General features: G+C 45.4%; 1 protein-coding gene and 1 long non-coding RNA gene across 2 annotated transcripts in view; one reads left to right on the top strand and one right to left on the bottom strand.

Annotated features, from left to right (window-relative positions):
* Positions 1 to 375: 375 nt before the first annotated feature.
* On the bottom strand, positions 376 to 5063 carry LOC109252903 (uncharacterized). The gene is made up of 2 exons (XR_002074168.2): positions 4912 to 5063; positions 376 to 650 (listed from the first exon to the last, which is right to left on the bottom strand). It is a non-coding gene; the product is annotated as an uncharacterized LOC109252903 (long non-coding RNA).
* Positions 5064 to 8743: 3680 nt separating this feature from the next.
* ARHGAP35 (Rho GTPase activating protein 35) overlaps positions 8744 to 22395 on the top strand; it is a 120882-nt gene continuing 107230 nt past the window's right edge. Inside the window, exon 1 of the mRNA XM_053905526.1 lies at positions 8744 to 8856. The gene's annotated coding sequence lies outside the window, so the exon portion shown is untranslated. The remainder of the gene's footprint in view (positions 8857 to 22395) is intronic.

A 22395-nucleotide genomic window follows, 5' to 3' on the forward strand; every position in this document is an offset into this window, starting at 1 on the left:
ACTTTTGCTGGATGAATGAGTGAGTGAATGAATGAATGAACGGTTATCAAGAAAAACACACTGTCCCCACTCTGACGACATTCACGGTCGGGCAGGGGAAAAAGGACATTGTATCCATGAATTTTAAAATTACCTAGGAGGGGCGCCTGGGTGGCTCAGTCGGTTAAGTGTCCGACTTCAGCCCGGGTCACGATCTCGTGGTCCGTGAGTTCAAGCCCCGCGTTGGACTCTGGGCTGATGGCTCAGAGCCTGGAGCCTGTTTCAGATTCTGTGTCTCCCTCTCTCTCTGACCCTCCCCTGTTCATGCTCTGTCTCTCTCTGTCTCAAAAATAATAAATAAACGTTAAAAAAAATTTGTTTTTAAAAAATAAAATTACAGTAAATATTATTTTATCTCACACAGTTTCTGTGGGTCAGAAGTTCGGGAGTTCAGCTGGATGATTCTGGCCTGGGGTCCCTCGTGCGGTTTGCAGGGGAACAGATTCTGTCTCTGCCTTCAGGAATCTCATGCCTGAGTGGTTTGGAGTCTAAAGGTGATATTCCAGAGACATGGAAAGAAGGAGCAATCCTAACACTTCCACTCTCGTATGGATTTTGAAATGATCCTTCCCTTTGCAAGATCATGACGGTATGCTTGCCCTAGGGAAAAACTGGAAAGAGTCAAAATATGCATCGTGAGGGGAAAAGTCAGTTAGTTTATGTGCAGCTACATAACAAAATATGAGGCAGTAGTTAAGTTGACAGAGGGGCGCCTGGGTGGCTCAGTCGGTTGCGTATCAGACGCTTGAGTTCAGCTCGGGTCATGATCCCAGGGTCATGGGATTGAGCCCCATGTGGGGCTCTGCATGGAGTTGGAGTCTGCTTAAGATTCTCTCTCTCTCTCCCTCTCCCTCTCCAATTAAAAAAAAAAGAAAAAAGAAAAAAAAAGGAATGAGAGAAACGTGTATGCATTGACACGTTGTTGGAGACGCAAAGGATGTTGTGGAGAGATATCTCCACAGTGTACCATTTGATCTTAAATTCATTGTGCCAGCTTTGTGTGTAGAAAATTTTCATATCTACAAAAAAAATTGTAAAGTTACAACAACGAACTCGCCTGGATCCATGATTAGCTGACATCGTGCCCCATTTACTCTATGTACGTATGTATTGGAGCGATTCAAAAAAAATTTTTTTAATGTTTATTTAGTTTTGAGAGACAGAGAGAGACAAAGCGTGAGCAGGGGAGGGGCAGGGAGAGAGAGACGGAGACACAGAGTCTGAAGCAGGCTCTAGGCTCTGTGCTGACAGGTTGACAGTTTGTTCTCTGTATTTTTTTTTAATTTTTTTTAACGTTTTTATTTATTTTTGAGACAGAGAGAGACAGAGCATGAAGGGAGGAGGGGCAGAGAGAGAAGGAGACACAGAATTGGAAGCAGGCTCCAGGCTCTGAGCCATCAGCCCAGAGCCCAACGCGGGGCTCGAACTCACGGACCGCGAGATCGTGACCTGAGCTGAAGTCGGACGCTTAACCGACTGCGCCACCCAGGCGCCCCTGTTCTCCGTATTTAAGAGTCTCTGCTTTTATCTTATTTTCCCTTCCTTCCCCTATGTTCAGCTGTTGTGTTTCTTGAATTCCTTATTTTATTTTATTTTATTTTATTTTATTTTATTTTATTTTATTTTATAGAGAAAGAGAGTGAACGGGGTGGGGCAGGGGAAGAAGGAGGGAGAATCTTAAGCAGGCTTCTCCCTCAATGTGGAATCCAAGGCGGGGCTCGATCCCACCACCAAGAGATCATGACCTGAGCCCAAATCAAGAGTCAGAAGCTTAAATGACTGAGCCATCCAGGCACCCCAAGACATGAACAGTTTGAAGAGTCCACTTCAGTTATATTGCAAAATGTCCCTTAATTTGGGTTTGTCTGATGTTTCCTCATGATGAGATCCAGGTTTGACATTTTGGGGCAGAAATATGACAGGAATGATCCTGTTTCTTCTCAGAGTATCCCATGAGGGGCGTGTGATGCTAGTTTGTCTCATTTGAGTTTGATCATTTGGTGAGTTTGGTCACTGGGCTAAGGTAATGTCTGCCACCATTTTTTGTTTTTTTAATAGGCTCCACGCCCAACATGGGGTTTGAACTCATGATCCTGAGATCATCTGAGCTGAGATCAAGAGTCAGACGCTTAACGCACTGAACCACCCAGGCGCCCCCACATTTTTCTTCTTAAAAGATATTGATATATCTGATACCAAACGCATAAGCAACACAAGAAGAAAAAAAAAAGCTGAGCATCAAAATTAAAAACTTTTGTGCACCAAAAGACCCTATCAAGACAGTGAAAAGACAACCCATAGAATGGAAGTAAATATTTGCAAAGCCCCTATCTGGTAAGAGACTGATATCCAGAGTCATGTCTCCAAAGAAGAGAGACAAATGGCAAATAAGCATAGGAAAATATGCTCAACATCACTAGTCTTCAGGGAAATGCAAATGGAAACCACAGCGAGATACCACCTCACAACCATTAGGATGGCCATTATCAAAAACAAAGGAAAACAACCACCACCAAAACAGTAATGACAAGGGTTGGCAAGGATGCGGGAAAACTGGAACCCTCGCACATTGCTGGTGAGAATGTAAAATCGTGCAGCCCCTGTGGGAAACAGTTTTGCAGGTCCACAAAAAAGTTATATGTAGAATTACTACGTGATACAGCAACTTTATGTCTAAGTAGATATTCCAAATAACTGAAAAGGGGATTCACATACCTGTGCATCAATGGTCCTAGCAACATAATTCACAATAGCCCAAAATCCAAATGTCCAGTAACAGGTGAATAGATAAACAAGATGTAATATATACACTGAAACATTATTCAACCTTAAAAAGGAATGAGATCCTGATACACGCCCCCAACCAACGTGGAGGAAACTTGAAACCATCATGCTGGGTGAAATAAACCAGACACAAATGGACAAATGTATGGTTTCATTTACATGAGGTACCTAGAACAGGCAAATTTATAGAGACAGAAAGTAGTTCTCTCTCTTTCTTTTAGCAGGCTTCATGCCCAGCACAGAGCCAGCCCTTGATTTCATGGCCCTGACATTAAGACCTGAGCTGAGATCAAGAGTTGGACGCTTAACTGACAGAGCCACCCAAGCACCCCTGTTCCAGGTATTTTTCTAAGCGATTCACTTATGGAAACCTCAAAACAACCCCGTGCAGTAGGTATTAATATTATCAACTCCATTTTAAAGATGAGGAAATTGAGGTACAGAGAAGTTGAGTAACTTGCCCAATGTCACACAGCTAGTGTAAATGGTGGGGTTGAGATTCTAGTACAGGCATTCCGGCTCCAGAGTCAATGCCTCAAGCCACTGTACTATGCTGTGTTCATGTAAGCGTGTAGAGAGATCTGGGGGGAAAAAACAAAACAAAACAAACACATTTCTGGAGAGTTAAGTGGGCTGGGTTTAGATTCTCCATGGAGACTGAATTTTATCTAGAGGTTTTTAAAAAATATTTCTTTAGTTTTAAGGGGAGGGGGGAGGAGGGGAGTGCAGAGAAAAGGAGACACAGAATACAAAGCAGGCTCTGGGCTCTGAGTCATCCACACAGAGCCTGAGGCAGGTCTTGAACTCATGAACCATGAGATCAGACTTGAGCTGAAGTCTGAAGTTCAACTAACTGAGCCACCCAGGCAGGCGCCCCTAATCTAGAGTATTTTAATTTTTTTGCAAGGACAAGAAATTCATGTAGTATTGCATAATTTTAAATAATTAAAGAAAATAATATATAACAGTGGGCAATATAATATATATTATATAACATATAATATATATTATATAACATATTATGTAACATACAATATATATTATATAACATTTAATATATCTTATATAACATAATATACATTATATAACATATAATATATATTATGTAACATTTTGCCCATTGTATAACATATAATATATATAATATATAACTATGGGCAAAATATTTGAACAGCACTTCACCAAAGATGCTATTCAAATGGACTTTATACCTATGAAAAGACGCCCAACCTCATAAATCACTGAGGAAGACAAATTAAGACTAAAAAAGGATACGATTGAACAATCATTAGAATGGCCAAAATTAAATTAAGAAGACGGAAAAGGTGGGACAGCTGAAATTCTTACACCTGACTCCTGGGATGGTACATTCACTTTGGGGAAGGTGAGTACATGCCCGCCCTGTAACCAGCAATTTCACTTGGGGACATACCTAGCAGGAATGAATACGTATGTTTACCAAAAGACGTATTCTAGACTGTCACAGCAGCACTACCCAGAATAGCCCCAAAGTGGAAATTACCTAGATGCTCACGACAATAGAATGGCTACATACATCGTATTTCATCCACATGGTGGAATACTACGCAGCATTGAGAATGAACGATCGATAAGTACACACAGTATCCTGGAGGAATCTCACAAGGTTGATTAAAAGAGGCCACTTGTTGCATAATTCCGTTTTTATAAAGTGTAGAAACGGGCGAAACTGATCTATGGCCGTAGAAATCAGGATAAAGATTTTCCTCGTGGGAGGGAGTGACTGGAAGGGGTCACCAGGAGGCTTCTGAGAGATTGGTCACATTCTGTTTACCTGGGTGAACGTTACAGGGGTGTGTTTTCATTTTTTAACGTTTATTTATTTTTGAGAGAGAAAGAGAGCAAGCGTGAGCAGGGGAGGGGCAGAGAGAGGGAGACAGAGGTTCCAAAGCAGGTTCCGCAGTGTGATGAGCGGAGACGCGGGACTCTAACCCACCTCGAAATCAGGACCTGAGCCGGAATCAGGAGTTGGCCTCTCAACGGACTGAGCCACCCATACGCCCCACAGGGGGTGTGTTCCCTGTGAATTACTCATGGAGCTGTATGTACCCTTGTGATTTGTGGACTTCTCCGTATCTATGTTATATTTCCATTTTTGAAGTCTGTAGAAATTGAGAGGTTCTTTCATTATCCATCCTTCCACGAGCCGTTAAGTGCGTGACCGCTTCGTTTCAACCGCTGGCCTGGAGACGGGATCCAGCAGTGAATCCGAGCGGGGATCCGAGCATCCCCGCCTCCCGTTCCTTCCTCGTGATTGGCTGCCCCGCCGACCAATGGCGGAAGAGTTCACCGCTCTCTGTCCTCCCGGCGGCATCAGCTGGCGGCAGCTTCCACTGTTCGGTTTGTAGGAGGCGCTGTGAGCTCACTGACTTCTTGGTCGAGCGCAGACCCGGTCCCCACCCTCTGTCTGATTTTTTCAGACTCTGAGGAATGTACAGAGAATATACGCCAGCACATTCACCTCTTTGCAAAACTCTTTAGTGGATTTTTCTGGCTGTGTATCTCTACGAGCGGGGTCCAGAACCCCAGGCTCCGCCTGCCTCGTACCTACTCCGGCTCTCTGGCTGGTCTGAGTTCCAGTCCTCGGAGCCCTTCTGGGAGATGCTTGGGAAATCTCGGCAGCGGCCCAGGCCAGCAGTTGGTACTTCTCTCTCTGTCAGCTAATTGTTTACTCGGTTGTTTATTTATCCTGGAGCGGAGGCTAGCAGGGCAGTGAGGGGGCGGCTGCCCCCAGGGAAGCCTGCTTCCTGTGGTTGGTTTGCTAACACCGGCCCTCTGGCAAACTGGAAAGAATTGCAGAGCTGGGAAGACCCTCCTTGATAGTTCAATTGTTCATTCAAGGAAAACACTGCCTGAGACCCTGCCTTGTGCTTGGACCTGTGCTGGAGACATCGACAGTGACTGAGATAGCCCTGGCCCTGCCCTCAGGGGGTTCACAGTCTGATGGAAGACAAAGACCTGTTGCCAGGCGGGGACAACCCAGGGTGGTCAGGGATTGGATGAAGGGCCCAACGGGGCTGTGAGAACCTAGAGGAAGCACCAGACCAAGCCTGCGTCTTAGGGAGAGCCTCCTGGAAGAGGGGGTCATATGAGCTAGCATCTGAAAAAGGGGTAAGAGTTAGTCCTTAGACAGGACTGTGTCTTTTCGGCCATCCCCTTTGTTTAGCATGGGATTCATTCATTTATTTATTAACTAGTATTTATTGTGGGCCATTTGCCAGACTGCAGAACTAGCCCCTGCCTTCAAAGGGCTCACACATAAAATGGTGATGCCAATACAGAACTTCAAGCCCTGGTGTAGTGCTATAAAGAAGTAATAAGTTGTAGTCATCTGATCCGCATTATCTGGGTTTGAATCTCGAGTCTGCCAATTACTAGCTGTATAACCTTCCTGGGTCTTGGTTTAGTACAACTATGACACCTACGTAAAACCTTTTATGGTGAGTAACTTGTTCTGCAAGTGTTCCGCAAGACGAGCAAACATTTCTAATTTTAACTTGATAAACGAGCGATGTCTTGCAATACGAGTGAGTGGTATGTCATACTGAATGTCACATGATCACAACTGAGCCAGTGGTTCTTGAAATTTGCTCTGATACATGCTTTGGATTACAAACATGTTTCCTGAATGAATTATGCTTGCAAACCAAGGTTTTACTGTATAACCTACTCATATTGAGGATTAGGTGGGTTCATATGTTTAATGTGCTTTAGAATATCACCTAGTATAGGGTACCTGAGTGGCTCAGTCAGTTAAGCGTCCGACTCTTGGTTTAGTCACAGGTCATGATCTCACGGTTCTGTGCTGATAGTGCAGAGCCTACTTGGGATTCTCTCTCTCTGCCCTTCCCTCGCTGGTGCCCTCTCTCTCTCTCTCTCTCGATAAATTAAAAAAATGTTTAACACAATGTCACCTAGCATAAAGTACCTGTTTTCATCAAAGGATGAGTCAGACCAAATCTGGGAGGCTGCTCTGAGGAAGTGATTTTAAGCTGAGAGTCGAAGCACAAAGGTAGAATTGACAGGCTCCAAAAGACAGAGAGAAGGACATCTAGGTCCAGAGTGAACCCAGTCTTCTCTATTCTGGGTGCTCACAGTCTTTCCAAGAATGGAACGACCTGGAACATTGCATTGGGAGTTAAAAAGACGTATGAAGTAATTTGAGGTGGGGGGATCCGGTGTTCCCTCAAGTGATCTCAAAATAATTTAGGAACCAAGGTTCGCGATGACAGCCTAAAGAAAACCTGGGCCACGCACTTGACTGGCTAAACAAACTCGGAAAAACAAAACAAAATGAAAGGAAAGTAATGCACATCTAAAAATCAGATTATATGCATAAAAATGCCAAGTTAAAAAAAGTCAAGGGAAACGACTCTGATCGGTAATCAAAAAAACCTTTATTTAATGGGATGTTTTAAAACTTGAGTGCATGTAATTTTATCAACGTTTGCAAAGCAGTTTTTAGTACTTAACCGATACAGCTCATTTAATTCTCTCAGCAACCCCATGAGGGAGGTACGATTATTATTCCATTTTGTAGATGAAGAGACTGAAGAAAGAAACGCAAAAATGCAATAGGAAACAGCCTTTCTTCATGCATTCCGTAAATACTGACTGGATGCCCAGAACGCTCATCTTCCACGACGCGTACTTCCGGAGGGATCCCAGAGGAACCCCTCCTCGGTTCAGAACTCAAGGGTTACCGCAGTGCCCCCTTCCCATCACTACTGTTACCCTCCACGGGCCGGAACTGACATTTGATTTGCAGTCATTTGCACAACGCTGACTTGGAGGTCAGGGCTGTACGCAGGAGCGTACCCTCGTCCCTCTCCCGGGCATCGGTCGAACACAGAATCCCAAGCCAATTCGTATCCACCAGCGCGTTGCCTGCAGATTTTCATCACCGCCGAGGGAAAGAGCACGCGCTCCCCGGCCCTGCCCCTTCTTCCGGAACGACAAATTGCCCGGCATGGATTGGGGTGAGGCGGGCCACGCCTCCTCGTGTTCCCCAATCAACTCCCTCGCTGGGTGTCCTCTCTGCTCCTCAGCCCCTCCCCGCTGCCCCACGTTACGTCGCCCCCTCTCTCCTCCTCCGTTATTCCAGGGGCTGAGGCTTGCGCGGCAAACCCACCTCCCCTTGCCTCCCATTGGCTGGTCAGGTCCCGCGCGAGCGGGATCGCGCCCTTCGCCCCCGCCCCCAAAGCCGGGCCATGTCTCTCCCCTCCTGCTTTCTCCACGAGCCCCCGCAAGGAGGGGATCGGCTGCTTCTGGCGCGCGCAAGGCCGCGCGCGACTCCCGCGGGCCACTCCCTCCGTCTCGCGCTAGGCAGCCCCTCCCGCGCACGCGCACTTGCCCACCCCGTTCCCTCAGCCCGGTCGCAGGCTGCCTGGTGCCGTCTCGCGTCGCAGCCACCGCAGTAGCGGCATTTCTTTGGGGCGCACGCGCACTATGGCCTCCGCGCCCGTTCCCAGCCAGAGGCCGCGGTAGTGGCACTGAGCCCCACGGGTGCGTAGACGCCCTCGCCTCATCTCCTGCCTGGCGCCGGTTATCCCCTTGCGGCGCGCGCCCAGGGGCCGTTATCCTCCTGCAACGGTCCGCGTGCCACGCACGCGCAGTTGGCGAGGGGCGCGCGCGGCGGGAGCGGCGGCCGCAGGAAGGAGGCGCCGCCGCCGCCATTGCGAGGGAGGGAGGGAGCGAGCGAGCGAGGCTGGTCCGCCCTCCCCCTGGTTCCCGCCCCTCCCCCCTTCCCCTCCCCGCCCCCCCGCCCCGAGGGAGAGCCGCGGCGCGGCGGGAGGAGGAGGTGGAGGAGGCGGAGGAGGGAGCCCGCGAGGGAGGGTCCGCCCGGCCCCCCGCCGCCGGAGCCGCCGCCGCCGCCGCCGCCGCCGCCGCCGCCTCAGCCGCCGCTGGACGAGGAGCAGCAGAACATGGCGCCGGGGCCGCCGTCGCCTCTGCTGGGATCCTGGAGGCCGGAGCCGCGCTGAGGGCGCCCAGCTGGTGAGTGCGCGAGCTCGCGGGCCCCGGCGGCGAGGCCGGGCGCCGCCCCGCTGCGGGGTCCAAGGGGAGGCGGGGACGGCGGGGCCCGGAGCCCGCGAACAATGGAGGAGCCGGAGGGGGAGGGGAGGGAGCGGCCCCCCAGCCCCCCGGGCCCCGCCGGCCCCGCTGCTTCGCGCAGCGGCCCGGCCCACGGGGCCCGCTTGCCCTTCGGACCTGCCCCTGCTCGCCCCAGCCCTGCTGTCCCCGCGGCTGCCCCCACCTTCCGACCCATTTGGGATCTCGGTGCCTGCCTCGGCCACCCCCTCCTCACTTAAGCCACTCTTCTCCCAATTCTGCGCCTCCCCCTTCCCTTTTCCGCCCGTCAGTAGCGCCCTTCGCCCCTCCTGGACTCTGCGGTCCTCTAGCGACCCACCTCCTCAGTGACCCTTCTGCATTTCTGCATCCCTTGATTCTGGACCTTCACTTGGAGATTCGTGTCCGTCCTGCCCCTTCTTCGATTCCACTCACACCACCCTTGATCCGTTCCCTTCTTTGACCCGTCTACTGTTACCCGTCCTCTCTTGCACCCCCAGCAACTGTCCCTCTAAGACCTGCAGCTCCACCTCCTTCGAGATCCATCTGAGACCTTGTTCGTCTTGGCACTGCTGGCCCTAGGTCTTCTCCTTGGACTTAATTCCACCGCCTTGGGCCCTACTGCCCACTCGCGGAACCCCGTGCATCTCCCGGATGCCCCTTGCCTCTCCGACCCTTCCATGCCTCAGTTCAGTCCCCTGCCCCCTCTCGGACTGGGATGCACCATGCTTGCCTCTTCCCCTTCGCAGATCTGGCTCCCATTTGCCGTTCAGAGCCCCCCCCCCCCCCGCCTTTTCCCCACTCTTCCAGACCTTTCTACCTTCCCGATCTGCCCTTTGCCCAATCTCAGATCTTGCTGTGCCCTCTTACCTGCTCGCTTTCCCTGACTCTGCCTTCCATGAAGCAGCCTCCTCCCCCTTCTGTGACCCTGCAGCTCTCATTTCTGCCATTCATTTCTCTGACCTCTCTAACTCAGCCTGTCCGCAGCCTCAGTGCTGCCCTGCAGGCCCCAGTTCTGTCCAGTGTTCTTGCGGTTTCCTTTCCACCCCACCTCCTCATTGGCACTGTTGAGCTGTCTCATTCATTCGCTCCCTCTTTCTTTGACCTGTTTCCCCTTCCGTTCTTCTCTGCTTGAGACCTGCTTCCAGCCTCCTCTTCGCTCTCAGTCCTCTCCTCTCTCCATTCTGGCCCTTCTTAGACTTGCCCTTTACCTCCCTAAATCTTTGATAACTTCTCTGATCCATCACCCCCTTTCCTTCCCATTCTGCTGCATCTCGCAGGCCTGCCCCAAATCCTTTTTGCACCTGCTCTTTCAGTTCTGCCCCATCTGCTGTAACATTTTCCTCCCAGCTCTGCCCCTTTTGGAGCTGTCCACTTGCCCCCCTATTTTTTCTTTTTTCTTTTTTCTTTTTTTTTTGGACTCATTTTAACTTTCCTATTGCTGTTCCCCTCTTGGAGTGGTTCTCTTTAATCCTGGTCTCTCTGTAACTGCATCCCACCCGTGTTACCTCTCAATACTTAAGTTTCCACCTTACCTCCTCTTTCCCCCACCATTTTGATTCAGGCCTCGACCTCCAATCTCTCCTTTCATGTATTCTCTCTCCTTTGTCCTGCTTTTTACCTCCTTCTTGAGTTCTTCCCCCAGTTCTGCCCAGTGGTAGAGATGTCTTCTCAACCATTCTTTCTGATCATCGGCTGCCTCCCCACCCCCAGCTCCCTCTTGGAGCCATCTCAGTGGTTGGATAGATTCTCCCTCTCTTTTGATACCCGTTTCCCAATTCTGTTCTACCTTGACTTTCCTCACCTTTTCTTTCCCCTTGTGTCCTGCCAAGCGCCTTCTCTTCCCGTTTGGCTCCTATCAGGCTTGCTTTTTCCCAGCTCCCCACCCTTGACCCACCCATCCCCACTGAGTGCTCCCCGTTTCAGTCTTGTCTTCCTCTACCCTCCAGTACTCAGCTTTGGAGGGGAAGGGGCTAGGTTGGATCCAGGGTTCTCTAGACTGTGGTTTAGACCGAAGATTCACTCAGCACCCGACCCTCAGGGTTTTATCCCCAAGGATCCTGTGAGACCTGGGTAGAATAGATGGGGGGTGGTTGGCTGGTTATTGCTCTCCGGAGTCTGGGAATGTCTGCCCCGTTTCCCCTACTTCTGCCAAGGTTCGTGGTGGTGAGGGGGCAGGTCTCTTTCCATTACCCTCCCCCGGACCTTTATTTTTCTCACTCCTGTCTCACTCCCCAGCCCCTTCAGATCCCTGGGCTTTGCAGCTTTGTGTCCTTCAGAACAGGAGAGTGCAGCAGCTCACAGGTTTTTTTGTTTTTTGTTTTTCCTCTTACTTTCCCTTCCTCCTTCTCTGAGCTATTGTAAAGAGACAGTTGTACCCTTTCCCCACCTCCACCTCCAAGCCAGCACCCCTTGGGAGAACTTACAAGTGTGCTTTTTTGCCTCCCCCCCACCCCATGACAGTCTAATTTTTGTTTTACCTCTGGCTGGGGAAATGCTAGTTCTCAAGTTCTCCCCAGTCCCACCAGGGGTTATGGCCACATTTGGTGTTTACTGCTCTGGGGCTGCAGAAGCTGCAGTCTTGCCTTCCCTAATGGCTTCGGGTTGGCTGTGTGACCTTTGGGAGGGTGGGCTTACTTCTTTTCACCTCTGCCCCAGGAAGGCTCTGGCTTCCTGGTCTTCAAAATAATTAAGGCCTGAGTTTGGAAAGCCCGTTGCGGTTGTTTGTTGAAAGAGAGAGTGCCAAGTGTCACTCAGATTTCTGCCCTCTGGTGTTGCAGGCAGCTCCCAGCCACCGGAGCTGAATGCCTCTGGGCAGATCCGTGCTGGAGGGGGGGGGCGGGGTGGGGGTGGGGGACTCAGTGGTGTACAAGGAGTCTGTGGGTGGGCCCTGACATTCCCCAAGCCTTGTGAGTGACCTGATTTGGTAGAGTGAGAAAAGAGTGCCAGGAACTGGCTGATACGATTGGATTTTTGGTCTTATTACCTGAGAAATTATTACCTTAGCTACCTTTTCTCAAGCTTTTTCTTTAGTGATCTTACGTTGGGAGTGGGGTTCAGGAAATTGACTCAGAGAAAGAGGTGTGTTTTACAGAGAAGCCATCTAACCATTTTCTGTCCTTAATTTGGGAGCGGGAACCTTTGCATGTTATGGGTTTATTTATTTTATTTCTTAAGTAAATCAAAAGCCTGATTTTTTTTTTTTTTTTATCCCTGTGGCCTAGGGCAATTGCATATTAAAGCAGCCATCCAGCTGTGGAGGAGCATTTACTGGAAGGACTTTTATTTCTTAACTGAGCTCTGATCAAACTTTGTTTACTTCAGCACTTATTTAGAAATAGTTCTACGAGAACACTTGAAATAAAAGAGCATTCACTGTTATCTGCAGAATTGGACTATTGACTCATCAAAAGTTAGGACATTTGTATATGATACAGTGAGGGGGGCTAGATGGTACATCCATTTGGTTCTTTAGCTTCTGACTTCTTAGGTCTTAAATTTTCTGCCAAGCAGAGTCTGGCAATTTTAATTACCTATAGCATGTGTCTTCACCATTATTGACTTGAATTTTGGTTCATCTTCCTGTTGGTTTCCATTCATTTTTTAATTTTGGCCTTGTGAATTATGATTCATTCTCTGGATTTATTTTAGAATTTGTTTTCCACGTAGGTATAAATAGTTGTTTTTTATTCTTAATGGGGAAGTGATAGCTAATTAAGAATTAAAACAACTGTGTGTGCAGCATTGCTTAAATTTGTGTTTCAGAGTTTTGACATCACTGGCAGCATAGAAAGTTTCTCCATGCCCAAACCCTAAGCTTACATAATAGGAAGAGAAGAGACAGAAGAACAAAGCTGATTTTTCTTCCTAAACTGGTAACTGATGTTACAAAGATTGTCAGATTTCTCTGATGGTAGCAGAGGCTCCAACCTCGGTGTCAGCATTTGCTTTCATGATGGAATTGGGTGCTACAGAAATCTGAGGTGGTAGCCTTGGCCTTCTGGAACAGTTAATATGCCAATTGGGAATGGGATGGGGAGCAGGAGATGGCGGTAGATGACTGTTTTCAGCCTAGTAACGCGTCTTAAGGTCTCCTGCAGTGCCTAGAAAATTCTTGTAATACTAGTCTGATCAGAGTTCTTCCCTTGCTGTTTTTCTTTTTGAACTATCCTTTTGACCATTTCCCCCTTCCCTTGCCTATTTTCTCTTTTTTTCTTGGCACGATTAAGGCCAAAGCATTTAGGACAATAAAAAAAAAATCAGAAAAGTCATTCTTCTTGATACAGGTTACATGGAAGAAGTTGTCCACGTGCAGATCCTTTGGCCTGATGGTAACTTTTGGCGAAGGATAATCTGGGAGGAGCGAGGGTTTCACAGATGACTGTAAACTGTAGCCTCTCAGGTGTTTCTGTGGTCTCTTATGTGATGAGGAGACACATGAGGTCAATACAGTTGGAGATTGATGAGGTGAGAGTGTTTGTCCATCTCCCTCTAGGCTCTGCTCTCACATCTTCAGTCTGCGAGGTGGAGGGCCTTCTGAGAGGTGTGAAGCCACCTGCAGGGCCTTCCTGTGATCTGCCTTGACTGTTGTCATTCCCCACCTGGGTGTCTTAATTTACCCAGCCAGTGTGACGTTTTATCGATCATCTAGTCTAGTTGTTTAAAATTTCTTTTTCACACTATATGAAATACATAAACTTGGAGAGTCTTTGCTTGAAGAGGGAAAGCGATTAGCAGAAATCCCTTGGGTTTGGACAACACAGTTGGAAGACCCGTGCCTAGTCTAGCCTCCTCATTTACAGATGGGAAAATGAACTCGCACAGGGCATGGTGACAGGCTTCCTGTCATAATTGAAGGCGTACTGGAAATACAGGCAGCAGACCTTCTGGTCTAGGCCTTAACCTAATTAGTGGGAACCGTGAACAAATCACTTCACTTCTCTGGGCTTCACATTCCCAGTCTGAAGTGTAGTGTGCTCTCCAGCTCTGATTTTAGATTCTTGTTGTCCTGGACCACATACCAAGTTAGAGCTGGGATTGGGACTGGACTCTTGGTGCTGGTCTTAATCCCACCCCCACCTCTTTCCCTCCCCTACATCAAATCCTGTAGCCTGGAATTGGGGGGTAAGGAAGGGCCCTTTCTCTGGGAGATGCAGTAAAACGAATTGGATTGCCTTTGTCATATACTTTTTCAAACATAAACACTGTCTCTTTTTCAGCCATTCATGTGAAAATTAGAGTTTATCATTTTGGGGGAGAGTGGCATCCAGATTGTATTGACTACATAACTTAAAACCTTACGCCGCTTTTAAAAGCAATATGGAATCTTTCAAGCTGAGTCATTGTTGACCTAGGCTCTCAAATAGCAATGTCTGAATAGTACTTGAATTGCTGGTATTAAGAAGTGCAAACAAATCATTCATGTTCATCTTCCTGAAAGTTTATTTTTATTTAATTTTTGATACAGTGCTTTAATGAGGCTTCATCTATGAAGAATTCTTGAAAATAACTTTCGGCATCTGGCAGTCTGATTTTCATTTATTTGCTTCTTTGGGGTTGGGAGACACCATTAAGTTGATATATTAGCAGAGAACCAGGTACTTTTCAGCCATGAGCCATCATCACAGGAAAGTAGTATTTACTTTAGTTGAAAATAGCCAGACTTGCCTATCTCCTTCATCTTCCTTTATTGAAATGAGCGTTTTCATTTTATGAAATTTGTGGCAGTTGTGACTGTTGCATGGTGTATCTGTGGTATTTCATACCTTTTTTGTTCTTCTAGTGTCTCTGCATTATTATTGGGAAATGTTTTTTTGCTGGTCATTATGGTAATATTTGCACTTGGCAAATTTGAACAAATTGAGAGGCAGCTTCCTATGGCATAAAGAATGTTGAGTTGATAACGAAGAAACTCCGGTCCTAGCCCTGACTCTGCTGCTTACTAGCTGTGTGACTTTCGACAAATCGTTTTCACTTCTCTGGGCTAACGTTTCTTCATTGGAAAGATGAAGGGATTGTACTCATTGGTTCCCATTCTGCTTTATTTTAGCTAATGATGCTTAATTGTTTCCTTTCTCCAGATGGTAAACTCCTTAAGGGTGGGGACCCTCCTGTATCTTTTATTTCCCATCACACCTAGCAAAATCACCTTGTACTAGTAGGCCCCCTGCTACATATATGTTGATTGAACCCAACAGGTGCCAAAGCCTTTTTGTTTTTATCTGTGCGGTAGGTGGGTGGAGAGATGTGCACCAAATATAATGGCCATTTTTAGACTTTAAACTCTCAGAGGGCATGCCCTCCTGGTCAGCATTTAATCCTCATGTATATATACATATTGTGTCATAAGTGTCTTGGCCAGAGTTACACAGCTAATAAGTCAAGAGCTATGTCTGTCTAATTTTAAAATCCGTGTTTATTTTATTAGTCTGCCTTGTGTTTCTGGGATGTAAGAATAAGCTATAGTTCATCCCCTTAAGGAATTTATAGTTGTGAACGGTTAACTCTCTATATAATAATATAAAGTGGGTGAGGGAAGCACGTGTTGAATAGACTGTTCTGATAAATTTCTGCATTTGAGAGGCAGCCCCATATTAACAGTCTTAAAGGCTTCCATATTCAGAGACTACTGAGCACACAGTAGGTTCTGTGTCACATTACTTTGAAAAAGAATCTATAGCTCCAAGTACCAGCTTGTCATTCTAGCCAGCATGTGGAGAAAGTTGAGCGGTTGAATTCTGACCTGGATTCAAACCCGGGTATAACAAACAAAACTGTATATAAGTAAAGTAGTCCAAAGGAAAGAAGAAAGACATGTTTGGTCATGTAATGATTCCTTTAAGCTGTATTTTCTTTGGTAAGTAGGAAAGTATCTGAGTGGTTCCTGATTGACAATTTTCAAGAGAAAACACTCTACGCAACTAGAAACTTACAGATAAAACTACACCTTGCCCCTTATTTGTGTGGCACTCTCTACAAGGCTTTTTTTCAAAAACACGATTCAAAAAGTTATTAAATAATGTTGGGGTAAAAGTATGTTGGCTAGCTGCGACTAATAGCTTCCTGAAGTGTAAAAAATTAAAAAAAAAAAAGGTTGCATTGTACTTCTCCCTGTCTCCATTTAAAAGAAAGGTCAAAATCCCGGCTTCATCTATTGTAGCCTGTAGTTCTTAGGAATAAGACAAAAGAAAATGATTACCGTTAATTGCCATGGGCAATTAAAAAGGATTCTTTGTTCAGTAGCAAATTGATTGTGTACAAATGAAAGCCAGTACTGCATTAATACAAGATTATTAGATTCTCGAAATCTGCATCTTTAACTAGAGTGGCTTTCACTTCAAGGGAATTATTTCACTGGGATTAGTGTACTTGAATGGTTGGTGATAAAAGTATCACTAGGTCTTTATTTTCCAGATGTGTTAAGTTTGTAGGTAGAAGGGTGGTGGATGCTGCTTTTGTGGTACCATTTCTAATGGCCTGAAATAATTGAATACTTTTTGAATGTTGCTGCCTTCTAGGAGATTTCTTCCTCTGATTGGTCAGTCACCAGAGGAATGCAGATAAAACTTTTGGTAAATGAGGAAAAGGGAAAAAGTCCTCTCAGTGCTCAGGCAGTGAGTCTCCACTGTTGGCCTATGCCCAGCATTAGCCAACAGCCATAAAGGCTTAAAAACGGCAGCATTAGCTAAAATAGTTAGGATTTCATGTTCTGTGTGAATACAAGGAATACATATGTTTTCTTGTGTACAGATCCTCTAAATTTTTTTTTATTAAAAAAATTAAGGTACAACTTACGTGTAGACAAGTACATAAAACTTAAAGTTTACATTTCTGAATTTTCTACATATTGTCTACACAGCTTTTTCATATAATGGGGCATCATTTCCTTATCCATACACTTATTAATAAGTTGAAAATTATTTGAGAGGCATTTAAATCCTGACTTTAATATAGAAAGTGAATTGTATTGAGTGATATTTGTAACTTTTCCAAGTTTGTTGGCTGACTCTTGATTTAGGCTCAGGTCATGATCTCAGTGTTCGTGAGACTGAGCCCCACATTGGACTGCACAGACAGCACGGAGACTGCTTGGGATTCTCTCCCCCTCTCTCTGTTTGCTCCTCCCCCCCAATAAATACGTAAACATAAAAAAAGAGAGAGAGAATGGAATAATAGTGACCTGGTACAAATTACCACAAGTGACGAAAGCATTCTTTTAATAACAGATCTTCCCCATTTGTATTGTAATTCCAGAGGTTTTGGGTCTCTGTTTGCTGGGAATTAAAAGGAAATAGGTAATAGTCATTGCGATCAGGACTGTCAGACACAAAAACTGGTGTGAACTTTCTAAAAAGCATTTTGACAATGTTTTAAGTGACATAAAATCCTTGATCAACATACAGATTGTGTATGGACCAAGAAATAGAGATGAGGACCAAGATTGTACACAGAGATACTGACTCTAGTGATGTGTATAAAAAATAAACAGTAAATAAATGTTTAACCTTAGAGAAATGGTTGCTTTATGGAAAAATACGGAGTCATTTGAAAAGGATGTTTTTTGGAGAATTCTTGACATGGGAAAGTACACAGAAAATAAAATTAACTATGAGAAAAAAGTGGGATATAGAACTATAAACAGTATGATCCCAGGTATTTAAAAATATATATGGGAAAACTAAAAGAAACATGCCAAAGTGCTGTTTGTATTTATCTCTGTGTTGTAGAATTTTGAGTAAAAATTTTTCTCCTACTATTTTTTAACAAAAGGATAAGGTGTTTTGTTTTTTTTTTTGTTTACTTCCGTATGATTGTATTATGTTTGGTGTTATAAACACATGAAGGAAAAATTGAGCTGAAAACCAAGAAATTAGTCATAGTGATATCTGCTGGATTCTAGTTCCTTTGAAGGTTAAAGCAGTCGCCCTTTCTTAGAATAATAATTGAATTAGTTATTAGCTGCATTAGCATTTGATAACAATATGCTTATTGTGTACCAGGAGACTGCAGAGTGTTCCCCTCAGTTCTCTGAGGTAGGTGGTATTTTATTTTGTAGCCTGGGAACTGAGGCTTTTAGAAGGGACTTGCCCAAGGTCACACAGCTAGTAGGTTCCTGAGGTAGCATGGTTCAGAGCCGTAGTTCTCACTTTATAGAGCCTGGGTGGCTCAGTCGGTTAGGTGTCTGACTTTGGCTCAGGTCATGATCTCACGGTTCATGGGTTCGAGCCCCACGTCGGGCTCTGTGCTGACAGCTCGGAGCCTGGAGCCTGCTTCGGATTCCGTGTCTCCCTCTCTCTCTGCTCCTCCCCCACTCATGCCGTCTCTCTCTCCCTATCCCTCTCCCTCTCTCTCTCTCTCTCTCTCTCTCCTTCTCTCCCTCTCTCAAAACTAAAATAAAACATTAAAAAAAAAAAAGAATTGAGTGTACCCCAGAGAAGAGAACTGAAGTCTGCTTTGTGGCTGATCACATAGCTAATCCATTAGTTCTCTTTTCAGCAGGGTGTCCCCCGATGCTTGTTTTAAGAGAGAGAAGGGGCACTTGGTGGCTCAGTCGTTTGAGCATCTGACTTTGGCTCAGCTCATGATCTCGTGGTCCATGAGTTTGAAGCCCGAGTCGGGCTCTATGCTGACAGCTCAGAGCCTGGAGCCTGCTTCGGATTCTGTGTCTCCCTCTCTCTGCCCTTCCCCTGTTCATGCTCTGTCTTTCTCTCTGCCTCAAAAATAAATAAACTTAAAAAAAATTTTTTTTAAAAAGAGAAGCCATTCATATATTATTTTCCCTTTTTCTTGGCCAAAATCAAGAATGGACATGACATTAGTTACATCTTCCCTTCTATGAACCAAAATTCTTTAAGATTTAAATAATTTAGGGCTATTAAGCAGAAGAAGGAATAAACCTATAGGTTTGTAGCTCCAGAGGATAGAGATACAGGGAAACAGGTTTTATTTTTCCTTTTTCCTTCCCATTCAACCAATATTTGGGTGTCCACGCTGTTGAGAGTACTAGTTATACAAAACACGTCTCTTCCTCCCTGCGAGAGTTTATATGCCATTTATTAAAACAAAAGCAATTCTTCCCTTACAGGTGAAACAAGGAACATCCTGTTTCTGTGCCAGAAAGTAAAATATTTAGAAGGTCAGTGGCCTGATTTTTCCTGATCTTATCTTAGAGAAGTGTGACCAAACATTTCAACACAAGAATAGGTAGACTAGGAAGATAGATTTCGTCTTATGATAAGAAAGAACTTCTTAAGAATATGGTCCAAGTTCATATTTTATCTTGAATAAGGAATAATTTGGAGATTTAAATTTTTACCTTGTTTTTATTGTTGTTAATTACTAAGACGTTTGCACACACACATTTATTTACTGGTCATTCTTTCATGAGAGAGAATACTGGAAGACCTGTGGTTCAATTGAAATGTGAGGGGGTTTACATTCAGACAGCAGGAAGAAATTGCAAAATAGGTTTGGAAGCACCACAGGAGTTTTTTTTTATTCTCCCATTTATTCTGTTAACCCACTGGGCGCATATATCCTAGAACCTGTCAGTAGGAACACAATATTTGTTGAATTAAAGGCATACATTTTATCTTATGTTTTATTTTACTTTATTAGTTTTTTTAACTTTATTTTTGAGAGGAGAGTGTACTCGAGTCAGTGCAGGGGCAGGGGGAGTCAGAGAGGGAGAGGGAGGTGAGGGGTGGGCAGAGAGAGGGAGAGAGAGAATCCCAAGCAGGTTCCATGCTGTCAGCGCAGAGCCCCACGAAGGGCTTGGTCTCATGAACCGTGAGATCATGACCTGAGTCAAAATCAAGAGTCAGACGCTTAACTGACTTGAGCCACCCAGGTGCTCCCTAAAGGTATATGTTTTAGATAGAAACCAGGAAAAAGTAGTCTCTGCCGTCTTTCAGTCCTTTCATTCTTAGGATTCCTCAAGCCACGTACAGAACCCTCTCTGCCGTCCGTTTTCATTTTGCTTCTCACCAACTTTGTTACCTTGGACAAGTCATTTATTTTCATTTAAATTCTTGTCTATAAAATGAGCCTGGGTACGTACTCTACCTACCACAAAGGCTTTTGTGTTCTGATTCTAGATTTCTTTTGAGAACTGAATGCCAAGATGAATGTGCAAACTCTTTAAGGTTGGAAAGCCTTTCAGTTTTCTCGGGGGAACGAAAGAGAACAATTTGGTTAATTAAACTGTTCAGGTAACCGCCACGGAAGAGGGCTACAAGGGCAGCGTGCAGGCATTTTGACTCTGCAGAGCAACGAGTGCTACTGATGTGTTATCTTGTAACTTGCCCCCAGGTAGCAGTCAGTTTTCGGGTCTTATCAGTAAGTGTCTCACACATCTAAATGTTATAGGTCATAGGCCAAATAGCAGTGGTTGAGGTCTGTTTGCTTTCACAATGTTAGGACTGCGGCCTCAGGTATTCTCACCGAGACACATAGGCCTCCCTTCAAGTCCCCAGTCCTACCTCTGGCCAGCTCTGCGCTCTCAGACAAGACTCAAACTTTAGTGCCTCAGGCACCTCATCTATAAAAAGGGGAATATGGTAGTGTTTACTCCCCGAGTCACTGTGCAGTTCAAAGGGATGGTATATTTAAGAAGCTTAAAATAATGCTTGGGTCATGGTAAGTGCTATGTAAATGTCATTATTAGTGTAGTGGTTCCCGGACTTGGCTTTTATAGACCAGTTGAAAATGATAGTGGGAGGGGCGCCTGAGTGCTGACTTGATCTCAGCTTGGGGCCCGATCTCACGGTTTGTGAGCTCGAACCCCACATCGGGCTCTGCGCTGACAGCATGGAGCGTGCTTGAAATTCTCTCTCCCTCTTTCTGCCTCTACCCCACTCATGTGTACGTGCTCTCTCTCTCCTCTCTCTCAAAATAAATAAACTTAAAAAAAAAAAAGGAAAGTGGTGGAGGGAAGAGACATACAAATTTTGTAATTTGTAGTTTTGCCAAGGAGGGCATTAAAAAAAAAAGAATGAAAAACCTTCCTCACTATTATTTTATAAAAAATAGGATCTAGTATCAAAATAAAAGGTAGCCTTTCTCAAGGAAGTTGGCAGCCTTATATGGACATGTGTAGGCATATGTTTCTAAATCTCATTTTTACGTAGACTGGGGAAGACTTTGCCCCAGGCCAGCACCAATAATGTGTGGCTAGGTATTTAGACAGCCAGACGTAAATTCATATCCCACTTCCCCATTTATTCTGTCACCTTAAACAAGCTGTTTGACTTCCCTGAGCCTCTTCTTTAAGTTTTCTCATGTGTAAAGTAAAGGTACTGGTATCTGCTTCGCTGGGTTATTGTGAGAAGCTGAGGTAAAGAATGAAATGTTTGTCGTATAGTGAATGCTAAATTGCTAGGGGTTCTCACAGGGAAGTCAAATATTCGTTGGGAGCCAGTCAAGTGAAATCCACAGTGTATGCCATTGGGAAATCCAAAAAGTAAGGTAGTGTGCTTGACGGTAGAAGTCTCTTGCAAGGTATCCTTCTCTACATAATTTCCTCTCTCGTTTATTCTCTCTGCAAGTCACTAAACAAAAACCTGACTTGCATTCCCTTGCTTGAAAACCCTTAGTGCTTTTCTATTGCCTTGTAAAGTGCCTGACTTGTCACAGGCGCCTAATTAATGCCCGAATGAGGGATAGAGTAGTCTAGCTGGGCAGACCAGAGAGATTTTTGAAAAAAAAAAAATTGAACACTGATAATACTAAACCAGCATATCAGGGGTCCACAGCTAAATCCTAAAGCTAAATCCAAAGTTCTAGCAGTTGTCCCCTCCTTGGCTTTGGGCGTTGTCATAGCCCATAGGACATGGTTGGAAGGTGTCTACAAAGCTTCCTCAACCTGGAATGCTGGAATGGATTGGGCTTTTTTTTTTTTTTTTTTTTTAAGTTTATTTATCTGAGAGAGAGAGAGAGAGAGAGACCAAGACCAAGACCGAGAGAGACCCAAGCATCCTACATGCTCAGCGCGGAGCCCGGTACAGGGCTCAGTCTCATAACCACGAGATCATGACCTGAGCTAGTATCAAGTTGGACACTTGACTGACTGAGCCAGCCAGGTGCCCCTGGATTGGACTTTTCAAACCGCTCTTCCTAATACAGTCAGTACAGCATCCTCCTTCCTCTGGGCTCACCCCTGGGGAAATCTGTTTCCTTTCCACCAAGTGAAGCTGGGTCCTCAGAAGCTTCTGCGATAATAGTAGCCTTTGCTTCCTTAGTCCTTTCCTACGTACCAAACATTGTTCTGTGTGCTTTATATCTTTTAACTCAAAGAATCCTCATAATAGCCCTCAGAAATAGATACTTTCCTTGTATCCATTTTATGTATGAGGAAATTGAGGCAGCACATGCTAGGTAATGTAGGAACATTCAGAGAAAAGAGGATTACCCCTCCCACCTCCCAAAGTACCAAATTGTTATACAGCTGTCTACTGGGCTGGTTTTGTA

This window comes from Panthera pardus, unplaced genomic scaffold, assembly GCF_024362965.1.
Source record: "Panthera pardus isolate Hobbes unplaced genomic scaffold, ASM2436296v1 HiC_scaffold_18, whole genome shotgun sequence".
Classification (NCBI taxonomy): Eukaryota; Metazoa; Chordata; class Mammalia; order Carnivora; family Felidae; genus Panthera; species Panthera pardus.